The sequence below is a fragment of the Tenrec ecaudatus genome, chromosome 11 (genome assembly GCF_050624435.1).
Source record: "Tenrec ecaudatus isolate mTenEca1 chromosome 11, mTenEca1.hap1, whole genome shotgun sequence".
Classification (NCBI taxonomy): Eukaryota; Metazoa; Chordata; class Mammalia; order Afrosoricida; family Tenrecidae; genus Tenrec; species Tenrec ecaudatus.
In genome coordinates, this window is record NC_134540.1 from 32,157,719 (window position 1) to 32,177,500 (window position 19,782).

The following is a 19,782-nucleotide window of genomic DNA, read 5'->3' on the forward strand; positions in this document are numbered from 1 at the left end:
CTTTAAATAACTTAGTGAATCAAGAGTATAGACTCTGGAGTGGGTCTGGTAAAGTTTGACTGCTTTGTTCTCTTAATTCTTCATATAGTATGTACCTGCTCCAGAAGACAGTTTATATTTTGCAAACTTCTTTTTATCAACAATAATTTATATTGACATCTACTAAAATAAGTATTCCATGTTCATGTCATTCTGATCATTAAACAGTTTAACAGTGGTTAAATTTAATATTGTAGTCGGAGTAATATTTTGGAAACTCTTCCCCAAAAGTAGATTTGTAGGAGCAACATTGAGCAGCATTATCAAAGAAAGAGAAAATGACCGTGGCATTACTTAGTGTGCTTCTGTAAACCAAGAGTTGGTAGTTTGTGTCCACCTAGTACTCCAGAGGAGAAAACAGTAGCAATTTGCTTATTTATGATTAATGGCGTGGACAACACAGGTAGTCCTACTTTGTTCTCACAATGTTGCTTCGAGTTGTAATCTGCTTGATGTCAATGAGTTTGGTTATGGTTATCCGGAAAAGAACAACAACAATAAACACACCCGCGCAGGAAGAGGGACGCTCATTAGACAGAAGGAAAGAATCGGTCTTTATATTGGCAAAAGACTTCAGCAACACTGGAGTTGAGATGAACCTTTATAATTGGTTTAATTGAGGAAAGGAGACTGGATTTTTGTTTTTCAACATTGGAAAGTCATTGCAAGCAAGCTGTTCCCAGAGAGATGGGGAAACTTGGGGAAGAGAATCTGTTTTAAATAGGATAATATTTGACCAGAGTTCATCTATGAACCTTCAGTAACCATCATTCATGCAGATGAAGAAATGAGCAAATTGGGGGTCTGGATGGTGGATGAGTGTTAACTGAAAGTTCTCCAAAATTGCATAAATAAATATTGCAGAGGTTCTCATTTTTAAAGTAATAAAATTATGAATAACTAAATTAATTTATATATGCAACCCAAATAAATCTATGGAAAGCTAACTAAAAGAAGAATCTATTCAATGTGAATGAATATTGTCATTATATAAACATAAATACAGATATAAATAGATATTGACAGACAGTGATATCTCTATAGGTGTAGTATAGAGATATAACTGATATAGATCGATGTAGATAACATAGAGATCGAGACAGAGATTGAGATGAGAGCAATAGATACAAAGATAGAGATTGAGACAGACTGAGACAGACAGAGAGATAGAGATAGATCACATAATTCTTATTGGGAGTATATGAGCTCTATTAACTTTCAATGTTTGCCTCTGTATGTGTGTGGCAGTCCCATAATCTGGTGTCAAATTGGGACTTAAAAGGATTAAGAGTGAAGAGGTGGAGTCTATGATGTCAATCAGGTAATAACCAATGAAGCTTCTGTGTGGGCATGGCCTTCCCTGAGCATTCTGGGAATCCCTGTATTTCCTCCTTGGATGCAGAAGACACATTCTCATTTCACTTCCTGTCAGACAGCCCTGAGGAGAAGCCATGTGGATATACCCTGATGAAGCTGTGCATGCTGGAGAAGCCAGGTGGAGACCCCTGCCAGTGCTGAGATGCTCACAAGGCTACTGGAGCAAAGAATTTCTACTCAATGGACCTGTGATCATCCTGCATTCCATGCCATTGCATGTTTTGTGAGTCTGAAGAGGACTTTATATAGATTGGTGTTGGACACATGGGCTAATTTCAGATTTATGGGCTTGGACTGGCCTGGATAGGAATGCTTTCTTAATGTACCGTTACCCTTTATATAAAACTCTCTCTTATACACATATGTGTGCTTTTGAATTTATTTCTCTAGTCTACCTGGACTAGCACACTGTGTATCTTTCTTTTTCTTTGTAATGTTTTTTCAAATTTTTGCAAGTGGAATCAGAAAATTAAGACTGCTTTAATTGAATTTGAATTTCTTTGATGAATTGTAGGAAAATATTTTTATGTATGTTTGATTTTTTATTCTGTTTTTACTTTTAAGAATTGTTCTATGGAATACTTTTGTTCAGTTTGGTTATTTCTTTATGAAACACTATATAGACACAAATAGAGACACACAAACAAAAAATCAATACTACTGCATGAGCTTCTGCACCCTTTATCTCTCACTACAATAGTAGTGCCTAACAAACAATTTCACAATTTCATTGACACGCAATTGCTAATATCCATCATATGAATATATGAGATTATTTAAACTTGTCCCATATACATAATTATTCTGATTTCTGATGAAATTATGATTATTTTCACATATCTCATATTCTAGCAGGACAGAGAACATACTCAATATGATTTATTTTTGCACAGTATAAGAGTCTAGAAATACAAATCCAGGAAACCTGCTCTAAGGGAATTGGTTTTGGGGGGAAAGTAACTTGACATTTTTTAACTTCTATTCCCTGGCTGCTTGGCCGTTTGCTATGAGTAGCATCTATCAATTACCCATCAATGTTCCCTTATATCTATGCTTAATCTGTTTCTTTTATATCTTAAACATGATTGGTTCAAAGCATACCCTATCTCAGCGGGAAGGCTAGCAAGTCTTTGTCTTATGTACATTAGATATATTGGCAGGAGAGACCCGTACCTGGAGAAGGACATCATGCTTGGTAAAGTGGAGGGACAGTGAACAAGAAGGTGGCCCTCAGGGAGATGTGGTGGCACTGTGACCTAACATGGGTTCAGGCATAGGAACAATTGTGAGGATAGTTCAGGAATCTGCAGTGTTTTCTTCTGTGGGGCATAAGGTTGCTATGGGTCAGAGCTGTTTCATGGCAACTAAAAACAAACAACATCTCAGAAAACCTAAATAGGTTCTATATGCATTGGAATATTTCGGTGGAGGTAGATAATTCTGACACAGCTCCATTAGTATCTTAAACCCTCTTCACAATTGGGACTACATCTGCATAATTTGAATGTATAGTATATGCTTGGAAGTGACAAATTTAATCCATATACTGAGGCATAGGGTATATAAGTAGCAACATGCCAACACAATTCCCAGCCTCTCTGTAGATCGCATTTCTAACTTAAATGAAAGCCACTTGCTGGGGAGTCAACTATATCTCAAGGTAATCCCAGATGTGGTAGTTACTTAACATTATATCAACATGAGGACATATAAAACTGCCGGGGTGCTATTCAACCTGTCAGTACGGTCACAGCTTGATGGTGCCACCTGGTGAGTGTGGCCTTCTCAGAAAGGGGGTTTTGGGGATCCCCCTTCTCTCTCTGCCATTATCTTCCTGTTGAGGGGCCACTCTGAGACCAGCTGCTCCCCACCACTGGATTCCGTCAAACTCTCTTGCACACATTTGAGGGTCACTGGATTTGTTCCCCTAGTCAACCTGGACTAACTCACCATGTATATCAGAGGAGAATTGTGCTCCCTAGGGATTTTAAGATGTCCATGGCCATTCTTTGGGGGGATTAAATCTCTTTGAGTAAATTTGAAATTCTAAAATTTCTATTAACAGTTGTTTGGTGAACCTAAATTGTTTATACCACACATAAATTCTAACATCAAATTAGACTCTTAATCACTTGACACTGGTGCCTCTGCCTGGTAGTGTGAGACTGCTCAGCTCAGTATTACTGACTTTCTGCTCTTGTAAAAATTTAAAGCTTCAAAATGTATTAGTGTCTATATGAGTTGGCGTTGACTCCAGGGAAGGGGGAATAACTTGACTGAGATTACAGAATAACAACAGAAATCAGATGGCTATTAAAGTAAAAATCATAAATAGCCAATAAAATGTCCTTGAAGTTTACTGAATATGCAACTTGCAAATAAGCGTACCATCTTGACTAGAGAGTGAAAAACCCATTTCTTCAAGGCTCAGGGTTCCCAAGAAGATCCAGGGCAATGGCTTTGAGGGTCAATACCAAGTCCACATGGACCCCAGAGCTGGACTCCAAGAACATCAAGACTGTTTGGGAGGGTTTTGATTCTGAGTAGGAAGAATTGGTGCTATTAGTAGAACAATACATTTACCAAAAATACTCATTGGATACAATTTGATTTATGCCATCTCACAAATTAAAAACTGTGCACATTTCAAAGTCAGGGCCCCGAAAGCTAACAAGTTTAAAGTTCAAGATTGTATGTGGTCTTAATAGGTCTGGATTGAGCTCCTCAGCTTTTATATTTATGAACAAGAGCAACAAATGCAAAAAAAAAAATAAAGTAAAAACAAGAACAACAGTTAGTTAAGTACCTCTCCCCATACCACGGTGGGTCAAGGACAAGATAACCAAAATAAACACTTTTTTATAAAAAGAGATTAATGAGGCACCCATAGGAGTCGATAAACTTGCAGCACAGGAATAATAAATCTAGGCAAGTATTTCAGGTCATGAGTGTGTCTGCAGGATGTTGCTTGGTTCATGTGAACTCAACTCCTGGCAACGGCTCCTCAGGAACTTTCCTCCTTCTCTATCTCTTTTACCAGTCCTGGAGTGGCTATTGAAACCCACGGACATTGAAGCATTTTATTTCCTTCCAAAATGAATTAAAGGCCTAGTTTTTGTTTTGTTGTTATTTTTTCCTCACTTTGAACTTATTGGTTTCCTTTAGTCCCCCAGTGGCTTTTTTCTAGAGGATATTCCCCAAGATTCTGGAGGTTCATGTGATACCTGACTTGAGCCCAATGTCATATTCTTTTTTTTTCAAATTCTTTCTTTATCGCTACTCAGTCATAATAATAGAGAACATATCAAGCTTCAAGATTCCTAGTAATTATTTTATGAAACGGAGAAAGTCTACCAGACCCCAGCAAAATCCCTCCAGAGATTATAACAATGCATCTCATATTTCCACCCTTTGTTTGATCTGTATCTTTAGAAATATTAAATTGAGAATCTTAGTACCTTCTGATGGCAAAAATGAAAATGTATTGCTGAATCTTACTTTATCTGACTTCTGTAGCCAATTATCTCTCATATGCCACTACGAGAGCCATGTGGTTTTCAAAAATCTCCTCTGCGAATTCTTTTGTTCAAGTACATATGTGTTTCTTCAGTTTTACCCAAAAATTGGCCACTATGAGACAGAGATCACCACTTTGCTAACAACATATCAGTTTCTTTGTTCACTCCCTTATATGTTATAACATATATTTTTATCATTGTTCTAAATTTATACAATATTTTTTCATCTTCTTCCTATTTCCCGTAATTTAGATTTCATGCAGCAGGACCCCATCCTTTGTAGCAATAATCATGTTACTTAATAAATTTCAGCAGCAAATCGCAAGTCCACAAGGAAAACAATGATCATTCTTATTCAGTCTGAAAGTCTGCTGTCAGCAATAAATTTTCTAGTCCCAAGTGAGTTAATTCATCTAGTTAGCTGGATGACTGCCTTGTTACCTTGACTTCAACAAGACTTCCGTTTTTATGACTAGCAGCACATGTCCCTCACGTGGAAACTGGAAAGTTTCTCAGGTATATATTTGTGTTTGCAATTAAAACAGAAACACGAGCACATTTCAAAGTCCTATTATGTCCCATTTTTTAATAACAGATTAATTCAAGTAATTTATGGCTAGGGGAAATGTCAGAATAGTGGGTCCATGACAAGACAGGGTGATATGGAGGAGCAGAGGACTGGAGAAATTAAAGAAATCAGCTTACTAAAAAAAGACGCATACCTCTTTAAGACATGTGTAATGTCATAAATACTGATATTTCCAAACATTCATGTCAGTTGTTCCAGGTTAATTATAAATCATTTAATCAATTTTTACACTCACACAAAAGCTAAAAAAAATCAAAGGATGCATTTTTTAAATATAACTCTAATTTTCATATTCCTGTTTTTTACAATACATTCACACCCAATTAACGAGCTAAGAATTTACCTTACTCTCTAATTTTTAAAGTACTCTTCATAAAGATAAACTATATTTTAAGTTACTTTTATTTATCAATTGATTATTGTTCTTAGTATTGCATTTTTTCTTTGATTATGTATTCCATTTATCAGTTTTTCATACAAAGGTTTCATATGAAGCATATAATTTGCTGTTATATCTTGAAAAGTATCATAATATGAAAATATCTTTGTTCTCTCTAGCCTGGAAGAGCCATGCCTGGTTAGACCTTATAGGTCATGAAGTAGTAGGGACTATGCATTCCAAAGTGAACTTTGGCTTGATTCAAGCTAAAATACTAGAGAATAACATTCAAGATGGGAGACTGAAGTATAGAAATAGTTTGATTCTATTGGATTAAATAAAAACTCACGGCAATTGAGTCAATTCAACAAGAGGACTGAGTAGACCTGCCTTGTAAATTTCTGAGAAAATAAATCATTAAGGGTGAGAATGGTCTCATTTTCTCCTCCAGATAGATTGGTGATTTTATGTTGCTGACCTATCAGTTAGTAACCCAAATGTCACGCAGAGCTGCATCTAAGGCAGAAATGGAGAATCTATTTGGCAAAGGATCACTGTGGATGTTTATAAGGTCATTCCTGTGCTATAGTAGTCAACCATTTGAGTTAACTCAACCTCCTGTAATGGCTGGAGCTGCTGCTTTTTGGTCAGCTGCGTGATGCTACTTAGTATTGATGATCTTGCAAGCCTTACATGAATTGTGGGCAGATTTTTCCCACTGCTGTAGGGAAGAAAAGGTACCTAAAATCCCAAACTACACATTCAATAGACAAAACCTGTCACAATTTTTGCATGACCTGTTAATAAAATAACAAGTATGGGTCACATAATACCTTTACACAGGTATCTATTAATTTAATTTGCATGGCATCCCTATGACTCTCTATAATTATACTGACTTTACAATGAAGAAATACACCTCAGATAATGTAAAAACACACACCTTGTTAGCATACATCACACTGATTATAAGAATATATCTTTAATTTTAGAAACATGCTCCATATTTCCCTCTGAATAATTATTCAAGGGCATTCTTGCCATCAAAAAAAAAGGCAACAACTAAATCCAAGCTCCAATATCAGAGAAGTACTTTCTTATATGATGGCCCTGCTTGATACTTACCCTCAGGAAGTGAACACAGAAGATAATCGTGCTATAGCAAAGTGTGGTGAAGAAATTAGATGGTGTTCAATTATCAGATAAAGCATCATCCAGGGTCTTAGAGTCATGTTTCCAAACAAGCAGATGTCAGCTAAGTCACGTGGAAGCAGCATACCAACTTCAGTGACTGAAGGATTGTAATTATACAATCTGAAGCCAAAGTGGGGAACAAATAGTATCAGAGACTAAAGAAAGAGATGCTAGTGTACAGAAGGCTATGGATGACAGTTGGACCCCAAACACACTTGTGAGATCAACATAGGAAATGAGCATCCAGTGATTTCCCTCCATCCACAATAGAAGGATTAGAATAAACTGGCTCCAATCAAAGTATATTAGAGAGATGACAATAGGAAATCAAAATGATAAGCCTGACTTAAACGGTTAAAACCTTGTCAATTTATCCCCCTCTGATGTATGTTGGGTCTGATCTGGTTTTCAACATTTTCTGTTTTTCTTTTTTCATATTGAGGTTTATCTCTGATGTATTTTGCCATTGAGGGTAGCCCTCTGGAATTTTCATTAAGGGTTTTCCTGTTTTCCAATGTAGGCAACCCAGGATTGAAGAACCTGTAGCGACAGCATGTGGAATAGGGGTTCCGAGAGGACACAGTGCAGGGAGGTGGGTGAAGGGGCGCTGGCATCAAGGACCCCACTAAGGAAGGGGATAGTTTTACACTGACTGTGGCACCAAGCGTACAATGCTTGATGGGATTAAACTGTGGAAGGACACGATATCTGTGGGAATTCCAATAAAACGGTTTTGTAAAAAAATAAATTTTAAATTAAAAAATGAATTTTAAAATTGAAAAAAGAACATGGTTAGGGTCTTTGATGATAATGAAACCGCTATTTTGTCAGGGAGTCAAGTTCAGGAAAAGTGCTAAGTAGAGGAAAGCACTGCCCTCAGAAACACATAGACCTAGATGAACCGATGTCAAGAAACAAGAGCACCCTGCTTTTTTATCACTATTTTAATCATCTTATTGGAGGCTCCTACAGTCCTTACAACAATTCATCCATCCATTGTGTCAAGATCATTTGTACATATGTTGCCATCATTCTTTCAAAGCATTTTCTTTCTACTTGAGCCTTCAGCTCCTCATTTTTCCCACTCTCTTCCACCCTTCCTACCTCATGAACCCTTGATAATTTATAAATTATTCTTATTTTCATATTTTAAAAAGACTGCTGTCTCCCTTCATCTACATTTCTGTGTTGGTATTTTCATTTAATACATTTCTGCTTTTTTATAAACAAGAAGCAGGAGTTCATACAGGAAAGCTGAGGTAGACAGTTGTCCATTTAGTGATAGTTAATATTAAATTATAGGCAGTTTTAAATTTCATTATGAAAAGAGGCTTAGCTACTGATCTTTTCTTTCAAGTTCACATTTACCTATAATTCTCCACCATCCTCTGGTGGTATTAGTCAGTCCATTAGCCTGCTGGACCATGGTAAGGGACCAACAGCTCCCAGGGACAAAAGGCCACATGGGCCATCTCTGGAGCCAGACACACAATTCAAGCAATCAGGAAGGCAAAAATGTGCAAGGATAAGAGATATTCTCCATAGCATCTCTTAGACATGTCATTAGGCTGTTCTGATTGCGTGGTTAGACTCCGCCTATACCTTCACACAGGTGCATCAAGTTGACATGATATCTTAAAGTTGTCTTGCAGGGACAGATCACCTAAAAGGTAAGTGAAGTAAACTAAGACTATGATAATATATCAACAGCTAAGCTCATATAGTTACTTGTTTAATTTTAACTCAGACAAAAGATAATTGCCAAGTTAATGTGGAAATACACTAATAAATTACTCTTTATTCTGGGCACCTTCTAATTTATTATTATGTCAGCAACTAGTGAATCATAATAGTTATAATTACCCAGAGAAAAAAAATAACCCTTCCTTAAAGCTGTTCAGTTAATTAAAAAGTCTATGTTGGAAAGAATAATTTTTCACATTTGGTATTTTTAGAAAATATAATATACTAAGTATGTTATATTGTCACACATCATAGAAATAATTTTTTCTATTGACTTAATCAATAATAGCTTTACCAGAAGAAAAAGCAGGTTCTTAACAACCCTTTTCAGTTTAGAACATCTCTATTAATTATCTTCTAAATGTGTGAAGAATAAATTTTCAAACAATATCAATGACTTACAAATAAGTCTTCCACTGAACACATAATATGCTTATTCATTCCACGTATTTAGATAGTGTCAGGCATTTGTTGAAACAGATGTTCATTGGAGGATGTCAGCATTCAGAGATCAATGTTGCGCTGCCTTTATTAACGTAGATTTAGTTTCTAAACTAGTATTCACATCAACATCACAGAAGGTCTAGGAGATTCAGGTAGACTTTCATTTCAATGAAGTAGAAGAAGGTCCCTGAAAGCAGTCAGCAATACAACAGACCTAGAGGTGAAGCAAAACTACCGATGGATTTTGCCAAAGAACCAGATGCTCTTTTTGGAAGAAAATTTCTCAGCTTGCCATCTGAAGCTTACAATGTCATCCAAAGATTCCTCCATACTTCAGAAGACAATACCTGAAAACGACCTGAAAACATGCAAACCATTTGACTACAGTAGTACTAAATCACAATTATCCTTTTGTGGAAGAATAAGGAGTAGAAATACATCTTAAGACTGTATCCTTCTAAAAACTTAGATTTCAAAATTAATGTATCACATCCTGTTAGTCCTTTAATGCATGATAGGACTTTGTGATTAGAAGAATCAAAGCAAAATGTTCATAGAAATTTTAAAAACAGAATGAAATTATTTTGCTAGCATGATATATATATATGAAAATAGGAAAGTAAACTAGACCAATATATGTGGGTATATGTTTTTGTATATTTAAACTTATCTGTCTGCATCATCTGCATTCTTATTTTACTATAATTATTTATTTCCAAAATATTGAAGGCAATTATAACTGGCTTACTATTTAGAAGTTAGAAGATATTTTAAAAGCCATAGCATATGCAAAATCTGCAATGTTGCTGTTGTGGCTGTCAAGTTCGCACTGACCCATGTGACTGTATGGACAGAGGAACGAGGGCTGCATTGTCCGGCATCATATCACATGTTACGTCTGAGCGATGCCATGCTCCTGCTACTTTGTCAGTCTGTCTCACGGAGGGGTCTGCTTTTGCACTGGCATGACGATTGACACAAATGCTGCCTGAAAGAATGGCATGTGATTTATTTAGCGGGAGCTTTTATTTATTTTGTGTCAAACAACAGATAGTTGTTAAACATTTAGATGTCTCTTCCCATGACAAATTTTTTAGTATAACTATCTACCCAGCCCTCTTTCTCTTCATCGTCACTATTAGAACTATTATATAATCAGATTTGTTTAGTCTACAACATTTTGCTTACACATTGAAAAGTATTCAATTGTTTAAAAAAATTTGTGAATTTGGATTCCAATAAAATATATAATAAACAGTACATTCTAGTAAGGTGTGTTAGGCAGGGTTTTCCAGAGAAACAAAACCAGGACATTTATGATTTTATATCGATCTATCTAGATATATATATATATATATATACATCTAGGTAGATAGATAGATTTGTACAGCAAGAAAGAATGTAACAGCTAATTAGTCCGCACAGTAGTATAAAAGCCTCAGTTCAACTCACTTATGTCGAACAGTTAATATACTAGAAGTCCTTCAACTCATGATGGCTGCTGGGTCCAAGGTCAAGGAAGCAAACAGCTAAGTCTTCCGTTGGGCGATGCTGGCAGAGTTGGTCTACAGGCACCAAACAGCAGGGTGGGTCACCAATAGTCAGCAGCTCAGGAGCATAGCAAGCAGGCCCGGATGGGATATCACATTCAAACAATGCAAGAGGACAGGATTCTACACTTGATCTTAGCCAGAGGTGGGGGTGGGTGGGTGGGAAGCAGGGCACTAACCCATGCAAGGGGAGGGTATTGTTTCCACAGGAGAGAGAGAGAGAATCCAGGCCTTAAATCAATGCACCAAGACATGAATACAACATGCCAGCATTTACCAGGGAAACAAGAAAGGTCTGCAAGGCCTACCCCAATCCCCCTCAGAAAATGAATTACAGAGGACAGCACTGGGGACACAGTTTGGTGAGAAGGCCGTGGCAGATTAGAGCACATGAGAAAAAGGAAAAGGGATGGCGAAGGAGGAGAGGGTATCCTGGCGCACCAAGCTCCAGAAAAGATATTACTTCTTGGAGCAGACAAAGCACAGAGAGGACCATAGGACCATCCCCACCATTAGGCATGGCATCCTTCACTAAACCTTAGCTCTGAGGGGACAACACTGGAGACACAGTGCGGGAATAGTCCACAATCTGACCCAGTCACGCTGGGGCGGAACACTAGGCATGTAACAGACAGCAAGAGTAGCAAAGAGATGAAATCCCCGGGGAATACCAAAAATAGACTGTGGCACCCCATCAGACTTGACTGGAAACCAACCTAGGGACAAGGGGACAACAAGTGAACTAAAACCAATGGAACAATGGATATAGGATGCCTAGTGGTGCTTAATCAACAGCAATGTAGCAGCGAGGAATTACTGAACTCGAAAGAAGGCTGAACATGATGGTGGGAAAAGAGGAAAATAAATGAAATAGAGGAAAGAACCAGGAAGCAAAGGACATTTATAGAGATCTAAATACAGGCATGTCCCCCATTTCTCCTCTTCCTAATCCTCTTCTTCTTCCCCATCCCAGCCTGATGGCCAGTGGCTCTTCTCATGGAGACTCTGTGTCTGCTGGGGAAGGAAAACACCAGGAGGGATCCAGGGCTTGCGCTGCATGACTCTAAGCTCGCCAGGCCAGATTCGCAGTAAGTTCCTGGAGAGTCTGCCCGGGCTTGGAGAAGGGGAAAAGGAACCTGAGCCCATTAGGCAGGCAATATTATTTAATAAACAAGAGCATATGGAACAGAAAAAAAATAAATACAGGCATGTATATATATGTAAATATGCATATATATTTATAAAATGAGAAGGAACTAGAACTATGTACCCATATCTATATATTAAGAATTAAGGGGAAAAAAGAATTAAGGTTGCAGATGACTTTGGGCCTCGACTCAAGTACTCCCTCAACATAAGAACACTTTATTCTAACAATCTAGCATTCTGTTATGCTCACCTTCCTCATATGATCGCTGAAGACAAAAAGGGTGCATAAGCAAATGTGGTGAAGAAAGCTGATGGTGCCCAGTTATAAAAAGATATAGCATCTGGGGTTTTAAAGGCTTGAAAATAAACAAGCGGCCGTCTAACTCAAAAGCGACAAAGCCCACATGGAAGAAGCACTCCAACCTGTGTGATCATGAGGTGTCGACAGGATAAGGTATCAGGCATCAGAAGCCACCCCTAAACAAAAATTATAGATCGATACAAATGATAGGAATAAGAGTCGAGGCTCAAATCCCATCTGTAGACAATTGACATCCCCTCACAGGGGGGTCACAGGGAAGAGATGAGTCAGTGAGGGCGCAGCATAGTACTGATGAAACACACAACTTTTCTCTAGTTCTTTGGTGCTTCCTTCCCCTACTAGCATGACCTCTATTCTACCTTAAAAATTAGATTAGACCAGAATATGCACACTGCTGCACATAAGATCCCACAACACAGGGAATCCAGGATAGATAAACCCCCCCAGGGTCAACAATGAGAGTAAAGAAACCAGATGATTAGGGGAGTATGGGAGGATAAATGGGGAGCTGATATCAGGGGCTCAAGTGGGAAGAGAACGCTTTGAAAATGATGATGGCGGCATATCTGCAAATGTGCTTGACACACTGGATGAAAGTATGGATTGTGATAAGAGATATAAGAGCCCCCAATAAAAGTACAGAAAAAAAGAGGACAGGATTCCCCAGCCTCAAGCTTAAGCTTGTGTTCATCTACTTATGTAAGTATATTCGTCAACCATTTTTGGTTCCCTTTTGATCTCTCTGAGAATTATTGGATTTTCAGGTTATATCTAAAGAACTCTACAACTTTTTGGCTGCTACAAAGCAAGGAGTTAGTTCTGATTCATAGCAGCTCCTTGTCTAAGAACCACAACTGTACTGTCTTCATAAGCACGGCTGGTTTGAGTCCTTATTGCTGTGTGGCAATCACTGTTGAGGACAATCCTCTTTTTTCTGATCTATTTCCTGTTATCTCTTTGGTTCTTCAAGCGGTGGTCCATCCTGATTACTTGTTAAAAGTATGTACAATAAAACCTTGCCATCTTCACTTCTCAGAAACTTTCTGGTGGTACTTCTTCAAAACAAATCTATTCACCTTTCTCTCAATCCAGAGTACACACAATTGGCTTCACCCACACTATTAGCCAAATGCATTCTTTTTTTTTTTTAATTATTCCTGGTCCTATTTCCTATGGACATGTGGTAAGTAAATTATACCATGCAATTACTCAATTCTAAGAGTAATACCTTTGCTTTTGCAACTCTTTTAAGGAGATATTTTGCAACAGAATTGCCCAAAGCAATAGATTTCTTAAATGTTCTGTAGGTCTTGATTGTGTAGCCAAGTAAAATAAAATTCTTGACAACTTTAATTTTTTCTGCTTTTATCTTGATTCTACTTATTTCCCTAGTGAGAATGTATTCTTTTAAATATTTATGTTTTCCCCACTGAGAATGTATTCTTTTAAATATTTATGTTGAGGTAAAATTAATATAGAAGACTATGATCTTTGATTTTCATCAGTGCTTCACGTCTTTTTCCTTTTCAAAAGCAAGGTTGTTTCATCTGCATATAATATGTTATTAATGAATCTTCTTCAAATTCAGATTCCATCTTCTTCTTCTTATAGTCATCTGCAGATCACTTGCTCCCTATACAGATTGAATAAGTATGGTGAAAGGATACAACCCAGAGACACACCTTTCTTGATTTGGAAACATGCAATATTCAAATTGCTCAAATTACTGCCTTTTGGTCTATATCCAGGCTTCTCCTGAGCACAATTAAGGTTCTTGGGATTATTCTTATTTGCACTAAGTCTCAGACTAGGTTCTATGGAGAAGCAAAACCAGTGAAGCTTATCTCTCTCTCTCTGTGTGTGTGTGTGTGTGTGTGTGTGTGTGTGTGTATAAAGAAATTTCTATTTAAAAGAACGCTTATATAGTTGTTGAGGTTGGCAAATTCAAGTCTGGGTATGATCCAAATCTGTAGGTCAGATATTAGGGTGTAAGCTTTTCCTGACTTTCATAGCTAGCAGGACTGGGGAATTTAAGCTCTAATACTGTTCCCTCCTCGGGGTTTGGCTTTTATTATTTACAGTTCTTGAATCAGACTAGCTAGTGTACTTCTGTGTGGACCTAGCTGATCATTTCTTGATCATATGTCCCTTCCTGAAATGATTCAATACCAACCAATTAGTTTTGGTTCATTGACTCTGAGTTCTTTCTAGCTTCCTATGATAGTTCATGTAATATTTTCTCCATAAATGGTTTAAATATTGCATCTATTGAATTCTTGATTTTATTTTTCTTTTTTTCAGTTCTATCAGCTTGGGAAATGCTGAAGGTGTCCTTCAGTGTGAATTTCACATTCTGGGTCTTTGTATATTTAATTATATTTACTTTGTGTTTATGAGCTGCCCATAGAAATCTTCTGTTCTGCTCATTTAATTAATTTATTCCATTTTTTTAGATTTTCTAGGATGATAAGACAAAAATAGACAAAAATCATAGACACTTTTATGAAATTGAAGTATCAAATTATAAAGCTATTGTTTCTTTATAAATTGATATACATCTGAAGACAGTGTTCTCATTTCTATAACTATTCCCTCTAAATTTATAGACTCTGATTTACACCATATGAAAATGCAAGTGTTAATATCCTTGAGTGACTCAATAGTACTTCTTCTAAATATCTTTTGACCTTGGAATCATAACACAACTCTGAAATGGAAAGATTGTGGATGTCGCTAGAAGTGGTAAGGTTGTCCAACAAAATTATCATAAGACAGCCCATACTTCCCTTGAAGAAGGGGAAGGTGAATTGTTGGATGAAAAAAGTTCTTGGCCAACTCTCCTAGATGTTTTTCCCAACCACTGCAGTGTTCATATTTTTTAAAACAGCTTTATGACAAGCTTCTATGATCATCCTGTGTCCTTCAAGGAAGTCTATCAAGATGACTTATTTGGAATTCTGTAATCTTTTGGGGTAACCTCTCTGTCTATAATTTAATATCCACTTGAATTTGTATATATGTAATTGATCTTCTGGTCCACCATGGACTGCTGACTGGTTCTGCCTGACAGTGTGATTCAATGAAGTTGATTGAATCAGTGTTTGTGTGTGTTGTAATATATATATATATATATATATATATATATATATATTTCTTCTTGTATCTACCAAAATGAAATATATGGATTCCCAGTAATAACTGAAATAAAATATTGTATAATTAATTGTGTGAGTTTTAGATATTTATGTAACATATTGGTAGAGTTTATTTCCTAATACTAAAGTACATTTTGTTGTTTATTTATTTCTGAAGCAATGTGAAGGGAATTATCTAGAAGCACACATAATTTGATGTGTAACTTGTTCTAAAAAGGGTACTTGGAAGCCATTCATCCCTTCTACATAGATATCACTGATTATTTTTCTTTGGAGTGCTTTTTATAAAATGAGGACAAATGTTTGTAGACATCGGTTGCTCAGGAGAGCAAAGATAATGTAATCCCAGAAACAAGACTCTTCAGCCAGTGCATCAATGTTTAGTTATCTGGGAGAGTCCCAAATGCTACTATACAGATAAATATTAGCACATTTAACAGCAGTGTCGACAGACCTAACAGCCCTCTCCATGCATCCAGCGAAGGAAGCAGCCAAAATCGCTGCACAGACACAGATGTTAATGCTACAAAATTTATTCCAGACCTTGGCACTTATGTCCTTTATCTTTCAAACACGTCCTTTGCATGGTTCAGCTGCTGCTTTGGAAGGAACATTAATGGGAGAGTAGAGTTAGAAAAGAATATTAGTTACATTAATTATTTTCTGTAAAAATACTGCCAAAGTTTAGTAATTTTGTTTTCTACTGCATTGTATCATGAGGGACAGACATATTTCATAATTTATATATTGTATAAATTAAGGGCTTCTGTATTGATAACATAAGCCTGCCTTTGTGGCCACAGTACAGGAATAATTCAGATGAAAGATGTATTCTCTGACTTTATTAAAATGCTGTCAAAATATTATTTTAATTACAACTATTTTCTCAAGAATAGTAAAAAGAAAAAACATTAAATTATAAAAGATTGAAATATAGCTTTCATGGAATGAATATAATTTTCATAAATATTAATAATTTTAAAGCATAAATATGATCAATATACTTGTATCACCAAAAACTTCAGCATATGAATAAAGCATATATTTGATATATAATCTTAACTAGTATAATGATTTATTATATGAAGACCAAATATTTCTTTAATGAAATTACTTTTCGTTTAGATTCAAAACTCCCTATTCATTGCCAGGGACATTATGCCAGTCCTCTCTGGGGTCAGATAGCAGTAAATAAACAGTGTATAACTTGTCTTAATTAGTAGTCTTTTGTAAGTTAAAAATTACACAGTAACAACTCATCCCTAATTACAGCAATTTATAACTACAGGGACATAAGTAGGCAAAAAAAATTGTTAACAAGAACCAAAGCAACTGAAGCATTCTCTCTCCTCTTAGCAAAAATCATCTGCAAAGATATAAGATGCCCTGTTTGTCATCTAAGGTAGTTCCCAGATATATAAACGATCCGATAATTTCTGTGTTATTCATTATGTCTACTCACTTTGAGACTTGCCTGACTAACAAGCATTGCTATAATATAAAACAAAATACAGCAAGCTGACTACAGGTGTGAAAAGAGGAAAAATATTTACTGTACATACTCGAGTATAAGCTGACCTGAATAAACGCTGAGTCAACTAATTTTACCACAAAACTGCATAAAATATGCTGAAAAACTTGGCTTTTACATGAATAAACACAGTAAATACAACAATTAAATTTTCTCCATCAGATTCCAAATTTAAAAAAGCAAACAAACTTGCTGCCATCTAGTCAGTGCTGACTCACAGTGACTCCCTGTGGGTTACCTAGACTGTAACTGTTTATGGGAGTAGAAAGCCTGGTCTTTGTGGCAAAGACTGATCTAAGCACATTTCAAATATTAATTCAAAAGTCCAGAGTGTTAAGTATACTCTTTACCAGTAAGGAAACAGAGGTGTATGGATGGTCGGTGATGCCAAAGACTGGCAGGAAAAGATAGGTCATTCTATTCTCATGATGTCTTAGAAACCCCCTGGGAAGTTGTACCCTGGCCAGTAGGAGCGTGGTGAGCCAGAATGACCACAATGGCCGTGAAGCACTCAGCTTCCAGTGACAGCACTGGGATTCACACCTATAGCTTGTGACAATTCCATGATCTATCTAGCTGTCATGGGTGGAGAATAAGTCTGAAGTGAGCAACTGCTTGGGAAACAAAGGAATAGTACTGCTTTCTAGCATTTCCCAAATTTCCTGTGGTCTACATGTGCTTACTGTGGTGAGTTTAAGGAGACCTGTGGGCATAGTTCATAAGTTATGCTTTGGACTGCTCACTGAGGTCAGAAGTACCAACCTACAAGCTGAACTGAGGGAGAAAGAGGTGGTTTCCTGGTGCTGCAGAGATTTACAGGCTCAAAAGCCCAAAGGGCAGGTTTATTCCATTGGAAAGAGTCACCGTGAGTAGGAATTGGGCTGATGAAAGTGGATTTGTTTTTTTGTTGTTGTTGTTTACTAGTTTCATTCTGTTTTTGTTGGTTGATATTATTGAATTGGAATCAGACATGGACAACTGGTTTTTAAAAATTGTCGGAAAGATGTGACAGAGCTACTGCTTACTCAGTTTGAAAGAGTGCAGTCTGCTACCTGAATTTTAGACAGTGAGGCTGCCGTCCTTGTGGGCTACGCACATGAGACACCACATTTAAGGAGAAGGAGCTACCATGATTTTGAATGGGCCAGAAAACACTAGGCCACATAAAGCCAAAGAAACAGTGCGACCTTCTTAGTGGGCTTGAAATTAGGGTTGCTATTATGTAGAAAAGGGCCCTCTGAACTGATACTCCTCTTCAATTATCAAAATATGGAAAAGTTGGGTAATTCATATAGGTCTATTAAAAAAACCCAGAAATATTTTCACTTATTGAAAGTGGTGATATGTGCTGCTCTAGATTTTGGACTTGCTTGGTACTCCTGACATGTTTTTCTTCCTCTTTCTCACACCTGAAATGGAAATGTCTACCTTATGAATAATGTTTGTTTAACATTATTCTTTGGAAGTTGATAACATGTATTTAAGATTGTTTCAAAATTGTCATTCCTTTTTTCCCAGGATGGAATCAACCCAGAGTCGAACTCATGCATGCTTTAGATTATTCAGTAGATATGATTTTAGATCTATCATAATTTCTGATTTCGGTTAAGATATTGGGGGGATGATGGGATAGGCTGCCTTTGCACAAGGGGAAGAAATTCTTTATGGAGTGCCATAAAATAGAGCATTACAGAGTGAATTACATCTCCACAAAATATGTACTGAATTCCTAGACGGTATCTATGAATGTGATTCTCTTCATACATGTTCTTAACCTAGTCATAACCATGAAGGGAAGATATTAACCCTAATACTTCTAAATAATAAAAAAAGCCATACTAGATACTCAATCAGAGAGGAAAGCAGGCATTAAGAAAGACCAGAAAAATGCCAAAGGTCATATGTGAACTCAAGACACTAAGGGACTTATGGAAGGAATCCACAAGGCAAAGATCTTTAGTGAAATCTGTAATCTCCAGGACAAAGAAAATTAATGTTGTCCTTGTGACCCATCGACTTGTCAAATGTGTGACATGGATTATGTTGTTGTCACTGGTAGGTACCTTTGAATCACTTCTGCTCATAGTGACCTGATGTCCAACAGAGTGAAACACTGCTAGATCCCGTGTCACCCGCACCATTGTTCTTACGTTTGAAGCCATTGTTTCATCCATTTGGTTGTCAATCCATCCTCTGATGCCCTGTCCCCTGGTTTTACCAAGTTTGTTGTCTCTCTCCATGGACAGTCGCTCCTTACCATGTTCCCAACGTAAGTGAGCCAAAGTCTTGACATGCCTGCTTCAAAGGAATATTCTGGCTATAGCACCATACTGATTCTTCCTCAGTCTTCCTTACTCAATACCCCACTTTCAAATGCTTATGAGGCAATTGAAAACAACATGGTTTGTTCTGGCCCACCTAAATCCTCAAAGTAACGGCCTTACTTTTCAATATTTAGAGGTCTTTTGCAGCAGCCTTACACAATGCAACTCTAATTTTGATCTCTTGACTGCTATTTGCACGAATATTGATTATGGCCCCAAGCAAGACGAAATCCTTGACAGTTTCATTCTTCTCTCCATTTATCATGATGATAACTATTGGTAGAGTTGTGTGGATTTTACTCTTCTTTATATTGAGTTGTAATCCATACGGACGGCTGCAATCCTTGTTCTTCATCGATAAGTATTTTTATTTAGGGTTCTTCCAATCCTGATGGTGCATTCTTCTTTATCTAATACAAATGTTCTGATTATTTGCTCAGCATACACAGATTGAATAAGTATAGTTGA